The sequence below is a fragment of the Emydura macquarii genome, unplaced genomic scaffold (genome assembly GCF_026122565.2).
Source record: "Emydura macquarii macquarii isolate MOO-44397 ecotype Brisbane River unplaced genomic scaffold, CSIRO-AGI_Emac_v2 contig_705, whole genome shotgun sequence".
Taxonomy (NCBI): Eukaryota; Metazoa; Chordata; order Testudines; family Chelidae; genus Emydura; species Emydura macquarii.
In genome coordinates, this window is record NW_027130842.1 from 10,138,973 (window position 1) to 10,151,364 (window position 12,392).

Sequence of the window (12,392 nt, forward strand, 5' to 3'; positions counted from 1 at the left end):
CGCACGGGGAGCCAGGCGTGGCCCCGCGGAAGGTGGCCCAGCAGCAGGCCCCCCCCGCCCCGGGTCTCAGGCATGGGCCCCAGCTGGAAAGTCCAGCTCGGGACTCAGCCAGCGTTTGTCTGGGGAGCCGCGGAGTCCAGGCTGGTGCAGAGCTGCGACGCCGATCCAGGCCTGGCCGGCTGTAGTTAGTTTAATTCTCCCGTCCTTGCGGAATAACAAGGCCCGCGAAGGTATTTTTCACTTTTATCCAACTCTTTAAAAAGAGGCGAAAAGAAAAGGTTCCTTTCTCGAGAGCGGCTTGACCCCAGATTTCCTTCGGTTCAGGGACGGCAGAGTCCTCTGTACCTTCCTGAGCCCAGTTCCTAATATTGGTGTTCATTCCGGCTGAATGTTTCTTGCAAAGAATGTAAATCTCAACTATGTGGCTAGGGGAACCACAGGGGGTGAGGCTAAGCGTCTGGCTTCCGGAGTTAGAAAGAGGTGATTCCCTAGAAAAATAGTGTAATTCAGACTTCGTGGTTGACGAGTGGAAGCAAAAGAAGCTTTCTGAAAGATTTGGAAGTAAATGTGCACGCTTTTATATTCTGAGTTTGTGCAAGAAGCAGTGATGTAGTTAGTGGTTTATAAAAAAAGAAGTGGGTAAACTAAAGTCCCCAAATGAGAAGCTTGGTTTATCCCTCAACTATACTACTGGTGAGAAAGGAACAAGGTGCGATGCTTTTTGTAAATACGTGTGAGAATGTATGTAAAAAGTAGGGAGTAGGGAAAAGGATGATCAAAATGAACTTGCTCAGAAAATAGAGCTTTGGCAAAAGGTAAAGGAGAGTGCACTGGAGACTTTTGAAATTAGAAACAGAATTAAGGACTATGATGATGGCCTTTTATCTTGTCTTTTAAAACTGTATGGAAAAAGGGTTTATAAATGTACATCTCCACTACTAATTTAGATTAGAATTTGGAATTGCAAGTGAAAACCACAATTATTGCCCTCAGGTTACAAAATGAGGAAGTTCAGGCATAACAAGTCATATTTTCATATCCATAGTACAGAAGAACGAGAAGTTAAGTTTTATACTTACAGAGGAGACAGGAATGAACAGGTATCTGAATAACATTTAATATTCTGTCTATTCATGACAGAATAGATATGTCTGTTTCTGAAGCTTGGGTGAGATTTTTAGGTTCAAAGCTTCTTTTATCCTTGATTGTAATATTCCTTAGCAGTTTGGCCATTAAACTTCCAAGCTTATTTTAGCATTTTTGAAATTTGCATATCTGTGTCTAAAACGTTTTGTGAAGAATGAAGTATAAAAAATACATTACAAGTTTTGGCAGTAGGTGTTTCTCATTTTAGTGTGTTGCTGTTTTGATCTTTGTCCCTTATTAAAGACATCAGGAATAATTCAAATAAAGAACTAAGCATTGTAGAAGGAGATGTTGATTTTCCAGCAGAAGGACCATATTCACTTTCAAACTAAAATACAAGAGTTGGTGAGAAAGCTAATCCTTTATACGTGAAAAACAGAAATGATCTTGACTAAAACTGAAAAGTTTTCAGGCCCACATTTTAACATCACTAAGGCCCTGGTTGTGTGGTTAGGCTCAGGAACAATTTCATATAGTCTCGTTGATTTCAGTGGGACTACTCACATACTGAATCAGGGCTTCAGAGAGTTACTGCCAAATAGTTTAGTCAGTTTCTCTCTGTGTAGGTGTATGTGTGTATTTATGTAGAGGAAGGATTATAGACATCTGAGTTTTTTTTAATATCAGGAAAACATTACTAAGCATAAAACCTTTTTTTTTCTCAAGCCATTAATCAAGCAAATCTCCCTCCCCCCTTTAAACATTTTCCTTCGATGATGGGCACTGAAATACTATCAAATTATCCTAATACATGAGAACCACAAAGTGAAGCTAATGGCCTGATCCAAAGCCTTTTGAAGTCATTGGGGGTCTTTCTGTTGATCTCAGTCGGCTTTGGATCAGGACCATAGAAAGAAAGTGAAACAAGTAGAAAAACAGCCTAATGGTGAAAAGTAAAGTTTGCTATACTTTCAGATTTAATCTAAGCAATGCTTTGTAATGAGACAAGGAGGGTGATGTAATATCTTTAATTGGACTAACTTTTCTTGGTGAGAGGGACAAACTTTTGAGCTGAAGAGGCTCAAAAGCTTGTGTCTCTCAACAAGAGAAGTTGGTCCAATAAAAGATATTTCCTCACCCTCCTTGTCTCTTTAATATCCTGGGACCCACACAACTCCAATAACACTGCATACATGTTTTGTAATGAAATTAAAAAAAAATTGGGCCAGACTCTTCCTTGAACACTTGTATTGAAGTCAGTGGAAAGTGTGTATAAGAATCTGTGGTCAGAATTAGATTTATGACATGATTGTACAGCCTCTAAAGGGACACAATCAATTTTCATACTACATTTCCAATCTGAAAATGTTGTATCTGTCATTATTACATGAAATAACTAAAGGTACTAGCACAGAAAAGGAATTAGAGTCCAAAAATGGGTTTCTCTGTGTTTGGTATTTTTATTGTTTACTTTTGTGCATTTGACAGTGTATTTGCATAGCAAGTGTTATTGTTTTATTGATGATGAGTTGCACTACTCTGGGGGGAGCTCATGGGCAAGAATATTTGCAAGCCATACAACCTAGCAGAAATTGAAACTGAAAGTGAGACTGAAGAGGCAGCAGGCAGGTGTACATGCAGAGTGAGAAAGGGGAGGGTAGATGCTGGAGATGGGCCTGATCAAGTTTTGTTTGGTCTTAGGCCTGGCGCTCCCCCTATTCTCTCTCCCCCCCCCCCCCCAAAAAAAAAAATAAATTAAAAAAAATATCAGGCCATGTTATTCATTTGTCTATTTAAACATATTATGTTTTCCAGTGACCATTAAACTTTTTTATGGACATTTCCTGCCATTTTTGGCCGTATGCTCCCCTTTCCATTATTGAACAGCACAGAGGGGAGAAAATATATTCAGGAAAAAAGCTGTGATGCCTTCCTGAGGGAAAAAGTGTCTATATGTGATAGTTCCTCTTTGCATAGCCATCTTTCCTCTTCTGCAAAATATCTGCAAGATTGTGTGGGGAAAAAAGGCAGTGTTGTCGATATGGAGCTGTGCTTAAGCACTGTAGTTACTCTCATGTCAACCTCCTACTTAGATCAACTCAAAGGAGAAGAATGTGGAAGCATAAATTCCTGTTTTATATTCTGGGCCTGATTCACCACTGTATGACTCCAGTTTTATGTCAGTGTAACTCCATTGGAATAAAACTCAAGTAAAAAAAAGTAGTGTAGTTGCTGATTCTGCCATGTTGCCAGAGATGAGGAGGAGCGGACTTTTAGGTTCAGAGAGCATCAAGTAGAGTTCCTTAATGTGAATGACTAAGCTCCCCTGGCAGAGGGGATCCTAGATCTCCTGAATCCTGGTTAGTTCTGTGGATTTTGGGGAGAATGCTGGGGCTCTTTTTCCTTGGTGCTGCAGTATTTTTGTGTTAAATTGTTCTCCTTTGTATGCCTTTGCCTACAGAATGTTCATATTGGCCTGTAACCTACCTTAGCTGTTTCGAGTGTTTGGTAGTAACTAGCAGTTATTGCCATATTTAGTGGCCAGTATGAAATGAGTACTGTCGTGGGCTCAGCATTGTTTGTTTGCAGTACACAAATTTTTGCCACACAACTGAAACCGCTGCCTCTGTTGGCACTAATTGGCGTTCTTGTTGGCAGTTTCATGGAAGAGACCAAGGATCTGATTGCATACGGAGGCCACCTGTTCTGTGAACCTCCTGTGTCTGGTTAAATAGAGCAATTTCGTGTTCAGGATGGTCAGTCTAGCTCCTTTTAACAAACACTACATTCTCTCTTGCTTACACTTTTCATTCCACCATAAATTTAAAATAGCCACTATTATTGTTGGGCCTGATAAAACTTTGTTTTATTGCTGACCCTAGCCTTCCCATTTCTAAAAGTTGGTTCTTCAGCAGTCTAATATTATTCTTAAAGCCATACTGATAGCATTTGATGCTATTTTACCATGAGAGGTGTACTGTATAAGTTGAAGGCTTTTAAAATAAAAACACAAAAAATAAAAATAAAAACATTTGTGTTTGCTGAATGGAAAAGAACTTAGTAGGAGAGCTATGTTTGACTTCTCTAAGAAGATATAGCGAACAGAAAATGAGGAAGAAAAATTCAAACTAAAAATTCCTAGTGATGACTTTGTGTTGTGTTAATAATGTGTGTCAGTAATAATGATAATCTGTACAGCCAATCTTCCTAGTTTTAAAAATGTTTTTCTTTCCCTTTATAGCATGTGAAAGACATGCAAAAGGGAAAACTAGGGAGGAAAGCTCTCCAGTGGAAACAGCAAAAGTGACTATACACAAAGTGTTATGAAATGCACAAAATAAACAAAGTTGAGGAAAAATATTTTCTCTAACTTTCTCAGTTTCTATAGAAATATTGCATGTTCTTTATTACAATGGAAAGTATACAATTTTCATAATTAAGTTATTTTGAATGGCGTGTTCTCTACCAATAGGAGTCCGATCCATTCTTCACAAAAGACATTAATGGGGCTAACATTTTTCATCCCTATATAAAAATATGATTAAATGGATTTCTCTGTTGTGGTCATCTATTTGGTAGGGGAGGGTAGAGGAGACAGTCTTTTTTTTCTTTTTTCTTTAAAGAGACAGTGTCAGAGCTGGTATGGCAAAAATGTAACCCACCAGTTGTGTTTTGGATCATGTCACAAGTGTACGAGTAATTATTGTCGAGAACTTTGGACCTTCCAATGTCCAAATGTGGGTAAGAGACATCAAATGAGGGGGGCAAACTAAGTGGTCTGACAGTTACCTTTAAGGAGCTATCTATATAATAAATATATTTGTGCTCTGTTTATCTGCTCTGTTCTGCTTCAGTGCAAGAACAAGGATACATAATAGAATCCCACTTTTCAAAGTGCTTTTTTAAACAAAGAAAATATGAATACAGCAATGAGAATATCTTAGGTATATATGAAATATGCTTTTGTGTAACTCTCACACTACTGATTATGGATATAGGCCCGTGTGTGTTTGTGTGCTTACTTGAACAAACTGTAGAAATGTGTTTTTTACTAAGTAGTTAATATATTGAATAAAACTTTGCTGTGTTGTTTTCCATTTCAAGAACATTTTTCACTCAGAATAGGATATCTCCCTGGGAGCTTTGAAATGCTTTGATTTTTATATTGATTTTAAGGATTTATTACAAAGCTTACCTTAAATTTGTAGAATTTTAAAATCTAAAAACTTTAGCACAAAGCCTTGAAAAAATGTAATCCATACCAGTGTCAAAGATCTGTACCTGATATTTTTCTTAATTTACTTTCCACTCCCTTGGGCACTGTTTTGTATTGAGAACATGATAGGTATTTTGTTTAACTAGAATATGTGTTGAACTTTAATTCATCTTACCTAGCTCTCAAAGTTAAGATGAGCTTTTGAGGGGAAAAAAGAAATAGCTTCTTTTTTAAGGCTATGTAGGAATGTTGTTTCCTCCTACATGAATTACTTGCTCATCATTGTTCACAAATTGTCCACTCATAAGAATAAAGCTTAAAATGAAGATTTAGAATACAACAGTGTTTTCAATTTTATATTTGGCATTTGTAAACAGACTGTTTCAACAGGAAGAAGTAGAGTGCCCTTGTTTGTTTCATGAGTGACTTCAATTTTTATGGAGAAGAAAAGAACCTCTTAGATAGCCAAGGTAATATAGTTAAGTTACTATGCAGTTCTAACAATAATAACTTGGGAGCAGGGGTGTATTTTGATGGCATTCTGAAATAGTATTTTCCATTTGGAGTATTGAATGGTGGTTGTTTGGAGATGAACTGGGAAAGTCTTATCAATGAATGGTGGTATGTATGCAGCTGTATATACTTCTCCACATTTCCTATCATTGATCTTAACTGTGATCTTGAAAGGATTCATTCTTTTCCAGGTGAAAAACAGTGTAACTTTCATCATTTCCGGGATTCTACTCCGTGTGACTTCTGTCATTAGGCATCAGACTATATGACAGGGAATGATATAAATGATAGGAAAGGAAGGATGGTCTATTGATTAGGATACTAGTTGGGGACTTGGGAGAGCCCCTGTTTGGCTATAGACTTCTTGTATGACATTGGGCATTAGTGGACATTATTCTCTGTGTCTCAATTCCTCATCTGTAAAATTATGATAGTAGTATCACAGAAGTGTTTTGAAGATAAATACATAAAGATTGTGAGGTGCTTAGGTTCTACAACGCTGGAGGTCTTATAAGTACTTACGAGAGAGAAATATTTGTAGTATGGCCCATAGTCACCTCAGGATTCTGGTCAGACCCAAAACAGATGGCAGTGATACTTCAGATAAGGCACAAGTTGGGTTTTAAGATGGGACTTGGAAATAAATTAACACAAAATCAGTGCTCCAAGTACTTACCCTTCTTTTTAAAGCTGTCATAGTAAACTTTTGACATGATCTGTTTTAGCAAGTTTACTGAATAAGTATTTGATGCAAATAACCTCTGAATCCAATTATGGGGCTTGAATCTGCTCTCTGTATCTGAAGGCATAACTGTGTCAGTTACTTTCTGTTTCTGTTGGTGTTTTGCAGACTTCACTTGCAAAATAAGTAGTACAAAAAACCCACCTCAGTTCCATGTGTTACTCTATACTGCAGTCTCTCTTCCACCACTAGTAAGTGGTAGGCATTTTAATGGTATCTGAAGAATATGCAAGCCAAAATAAAGCATGGAAGTATCAGGGGAAAAAGTGCCCCTGGATTAATGGACTGACTTTCATATTCTCTTCTGAATTAAGTTGGTTTGGGTTTTTTTGCCTTTACTTAGGATGTCAAAGAATGATGTACATTTGAAACTGCCACAGCTGGAAGCTGTGTAGCATAAGTACAAAGGCTTCAGCACATGATGCTCTGTGGGGAAACAAAGTCTGTTTGATATGCTGAATCATAGCATATGATAAGTGATATAATCCTTCTCGGTTTTGTCTACCTGTCCTGTTGCCTCCTGCACTGATTCCTGATATTGGTCGAAGTAATAGTTGATTTTGAAGTTTGTGAATCATAGAATCATAGAGTTGGAAGGGACCTCAGGAGGTCATCTAGTCCAACCCCCTGCTCAGAGCAGGACTAACCTCAGCTAAAATAATCCCAGCGAGGGTTTTGTTAAGCCACAGCTTAAAAACCTCTAAAGATGGAGATTCCACCACCTCCCTAGGTAACCCATTCCAGTGCTTCACCACCCTTCTAGTGAAAAACTTTTCCTTAAGGTCCAACCTAGACCTCCCCCTCTGCAACTTGAGACCGTTGCTCCTTGTTCTGTCATCTGCCACCACTGAGAACAGCCTAGCTCCATCCTCCCTGGAACCCCCCCTCAGGTAGTTAAAGGCTGCTATCAAATCCCCCCTCATTCTTCTCTTCTGCAGGCTAAACAAGCCTAGTTCCTTCAGCCTCTCCTCATAAGTCTTGTGCTCCAGCCCCCTAATCATTTTTGTTGCCCTTCGCTGGACTCTCTCTAACTTCTCCACATCCTTGTTGTAGGGGGGCCCCAAAACTGGACACAATACTCCAAATGCGGCCTCACCAATGCCGAATAGAGGGGAATGATCACTTCCCGTGATCTGCTGGCAGTGCTCCTACTAATGCAGCCCAATATGCTATTAGCCTTCTTGGCAACCAGGGCGCATTGCTGACTCATATCCAGCTTCTTATCCACTGTTACCCCCAGGTCCTTTTCTGCAGACCTGCTGCCTAGCTCATCGGTCCCCAGTCTATAGCTGTGCATGGGATTCTTCCTTCCTAAGTGGAGGACTCTGGCCTTGTCCTTATTGAACCTCATCAGATTTCTTTTGGCCCAATCCTCCAGTTTGTTTAGGTCCTTCTGTATCCTATCCCTACCTTCCAGGGTATCTACCACTCCCCCTAGCTTAGTGTCATCTGCAAACTTGCTGAGGGGGCAATCTACCCCATCCTCCAGATCATTGATGAAGATGTTGAACAAAACGGGCCCCAGGACCGACCCCTGGGGCACTCCGCTTGTGACTGAAACTGGGCACTTAATTAATCTCAGAATCTGCATGTGTGTGTGGAATGGGAGTTGTCAATGGTCATAATTTGTTTTATTGCATACGAACCTATGATTTTTCTAAATCTATATATCACACAAGTAAGACTTTATTTCTGGGGGATTCAGTGTTCTTGGAACTTTGGGGGATGGGTGAACTAGGTCAACAAATAAGAACTAATTTCAACTTTTGCAGAAAAACTTGAAGTACCATGACTAACATTTAAACTTCCCTCCCCAACGTTACTTTTTCACATCCATTTAACATTTTTCTTTTTTGTGTACTTCTGGGTTTCCTGTCTCCACTTGGGACCAGAGGTTGAAATGTTTCAGGAGAGAGAGTATTATAAAATAATAAATATTAATCAAAAAGAGACTGTCCTGACCAATGTTTCTAATTTGATTAAGGACAGTGAAGAAGTTAAAAGACTAAAAGAAATAAAATAGTTGTAGGTATAGTAATATTTTTGCTATATACATATATTTAGAAAGTTATTTAATCAGCTTCAAGCCTAAGAAATGTGTAAGAAAGAAAAGAAAGGGGGGTTAATAGATAAAGAAGAAGTTTTGAAGGCCGAACAGACATCAAGCGCCTGGATACAGATAAGGGGCAAACCACAAGACAAAGAAACCAATCATAGAATCATAGAATATTAGAGTTGGAAGGGACCTCAGGAGGTCATCTAGTCCAACCCCCTGCTCAAAGCAGGACTAACCTCAGCTATATCATCCCAACCAGGGCTTTGTCAAGCCACAGCTTAAAAACCTCTAAGGATGGAGATTCCACCACCTCCCTAAGTAACCCATTCCAATGCTTCACCACCCTCCTAGTAAAAAACTTTTTCCTAATGTCCAACCTAGACCTCCCGCCCTGCAACTTGAGACCGTTGCTCCTTGTTCTGTCATCTGCCACCACCGAGAACAGCCTAGCCCCATCCTCCCTGGAACCCCCTTTCAGGTAGTTAAAAGCCGCTATCAAATCCCCCTCACTCTTCTCTTTTGCAGACTAAACAAGCCCAGTTCCCTCAGCCTCTCCTCATAAGTCCTGTGCTCCAGCCCCCTAATCATTTTGGTTGCCCTCCGCTGCACTCCCTCCAAATTGTCCACATCTTTTTTGTAGTGGGGGACCCAAAACTGGACACAGTATTCTAAATGCGGCCTCACCAATGCCGAATAGAGGGGAATAATCACTTCCCGTGACCTGCTAGCAACGCCCCTCCTAATGCAGCCCAATATGCCATTAGCCTTCTTGACAACCAGGGCACACTGCTGACTCATATCCAGCTTTTTATCCACCGTTACCCCCAGGTCCTTTTCTGCAGAGCTGCTGCCCAGCTTGTCGGTCCCCAGTCTATAGCTGGGCATGGGATTCTTCCTTCCTAAGTGGAGGACTCTGCACTTGTCCTTGTTGAACCCCATTAGATTTCTTTTGGCCCAATCCTCCAGTTTGTTTAGGTCACTCTGTATCCTATCCCTACCCTCCAGGGTATCTACCACTCCCCCCAGCTTAGTGTCGTCCGCAAACTTGCTGAGGGTGCAATCTACCCCATCCTCCAGATCATTAATAAAGATGTTGAACAAAACCGGCCCCAGGACCGACCCCTGGGGAACTCCACTTGTGACTGGTTGCCAGCTAGACACGGAGCCATTGATCACTACACGTTGAGCCCTATGCTCTAGCCAGTTCTCTATCCATTTTATAGTCCATTCATCCAACCCGTACTTCTTTAACTTGCTGATAAGAATACTGTGCGAGACAGTATCAAAAGCTTTGCTAAAGTCAAGGTATATCACATCCACCGCCTTCCCTACATCCACAGAGCCAGTCACCTCATCATAGAAAGCAATCAGGTTGGTCAGGCATGACTTTCCCTTGGTGAATCCGTGTTGACTGTTCCTGATCACCTTCCTCTCCTCCAAGTGCCTTAAAATGGATTCCTTAAGGACCTGCTCCATGATTTTTCCAGGGATTGAGGTGAGGCTGACCGGTCTGTAGTTCCCTGGATCCTCTTTCCTCCCTTTTTTGAAGATGGGCACTATATTTGCTTTTTTCCAGTCCTCAGGGACCTCCCCCTGTTGCCACGAGCTTTCAAAGATAATAGCCAATGGCTCTGAAATCACCTCAGCCAACTCCCTCAGCACCCTCGCTTTTGCTAAGGCTATGTGCCAACAAACGATCCCGTTAGAAAAAGGTCAAAAAGGCACCTTAATAAAAAAGACCTTTATAAAAAAGACCATGTATGTAGTAGGCGGTCGCAAAAGGTGTAAACCTTTTAGTACCCAGCCAATGGGGAACGAAGGAAGGGATTCTTTCGGCTGGGATAGGAAATATATACTGTTAATAATAAAGGAGGGGCGCGCTCCTTTCAGATTTTTATTCTGGAGTTGTGCCCAGCTTTGCAAACCTGTTAAAGAAATAAAAAGTAGTTTCTTTTTACTCTTTACCTGTATCTGATGTTCTTTATTAAAAACCTTTTTAGTCAAAGGTATTTCTTACAACAGGAAGTACTGGAAATTATGAGTGCTTGTTGCAAGATCTTCACCTTCATTTTGTCGGCTCAACAGGCTTGGATACTTACTGTAAAGCAACTTTGGGCTTTTATCGAAACCTTTTGAGCTTCACCCCATTGCTAGTGTTTATACATTGTTAACTCTTGTGTTATTGTGATCCACTCTAGTGACTGTTATACATACAAAGATGGAGCACTACTACTGTTGACAGTGGGGGGGGAGTTTACTTCTTTAGCTTTGGTGGAGGAAGCTTTTAGTGACACAAGTCCTAGGTTCAAATCTCTTGATAATTCACTGCCCACTGTTATTACTCCATCATTCCTTGGGGGAAAAATAGAGGCTTTGTGTAACTCTGCTTTCTCTAAATAGAGCCAGCAGAGTTAAAAACTACACTACATACGCATGTATCCGTGTATGCAGGCATACGTAAGAAACTGAACTACAAAACTTTTATTTTGGACTGAAACCATTTTAGATATGTTTACAACCAGTGCTAGCCTGATTCCTATAGTGCAAGCATTATAAAGATATGCTAGTCTTTTTTCCCCAATTCATATTATTTCAGTCTTTGAAAAGAGTAAAAGAAGGCCACATCTATTTTTTTCTGCAATTGAACTCTTATTTTTGATAGCCATTCTGCAATTCTTAAGTTAGTGCAGTTATCTGTATAGCACCAGACTAGTTTTGTTGCTGGTGAAGCTTTGTAAATGTCATAATCTTCAGCAAGTGATACTATGATGTGTTTGGACTATATAATGAGAAGGCATATTCTATTCTACTCCCTCTTCCCTTGTCCCTCATGGTCCCCAGTTGCACCATGAGCTGGAGGTTGCATTGGATCTATAATAATGTAATGCTGTGACAGCATTGAGAGCTCCTTGTGGGTTTGGAGGGAGATGAGACAGTGAACGGTGCCATTATCCTTTCCATACACATGTAGGCACATGCTCTGGCACAAAAAGGGCTTCTGCAGAGTCAGGTGGGGATGAAACTGTCTTGTTCAATCTACATTCTTTCTAACAAAAATGTGGGGTGAAGAAGTGAGTTCCCTTTTCATTTGTTTCTGTGTCTGGCCAAAAGTAATGGGATGATTTGTTTTGTTTTAGGCAGGTCTATGGAACACCTTTCCGTAGTATCTGGGCACCTATGATACGGCCCCATAGGCAGTGAAAAAATTATCACTAACTCACTAACCAGAGGCCTGAGCCTACCAATGAGAGGCCTATACTAAAAATGGTGCAGGGAGGAGGGCCACCAGTGAGGTTTAAATGCAACAACTGCAGTGCCTCAGCGGTTCCTCATAATTATAGCTACCCTAAGTAGTTGCAGAATGATACTGCATTTCATTGCTGCCTAGAAAGGTTCTGTGTATCAAAGATGAAACTAACCATTTTTCTGTCAATTTCATTCTGTTGCTGTTAGAATATACTGACCACTTTCCCAAGCTTTCTTAGGTCCTTCTATGGCCCCCATTATTATAGTATTTGACAGCCGCACAAACTTTCATGGATTTATTTTCACAATATCCTGTGAGGTAGTGAAGTGCTGTTATTCCCATTTTACAGATAGGGAACTGAGGCACAGAGAGACAGTGCCCTGGTCTACACTCATGTGGAGATTCGGCGGCAGTGGACGGGAGTTACGCAGGCTATGCAGATTAGCTTGCGTAACTCCCATCGACTGCTGTGCTTCTCTTCTGCGGGCCGTCTTCACTGCACTGCACCTTGAGGGGGTGGTTTACAAATATC

General features: G+C 40.5%; 1 protein-coding gene across 2 annotated transcripts in view; it reads left to right on the plus strand.

The window, feature by feature from the left end:
* Window positions 1-12,392, plus strand: part of UST (uronyl 2-sulfotransferase) — a 261,999-nt gene that overhangs the window by 980 nt on the left and 248,627 nt on the right. The window lies entirely within an intron of this gene.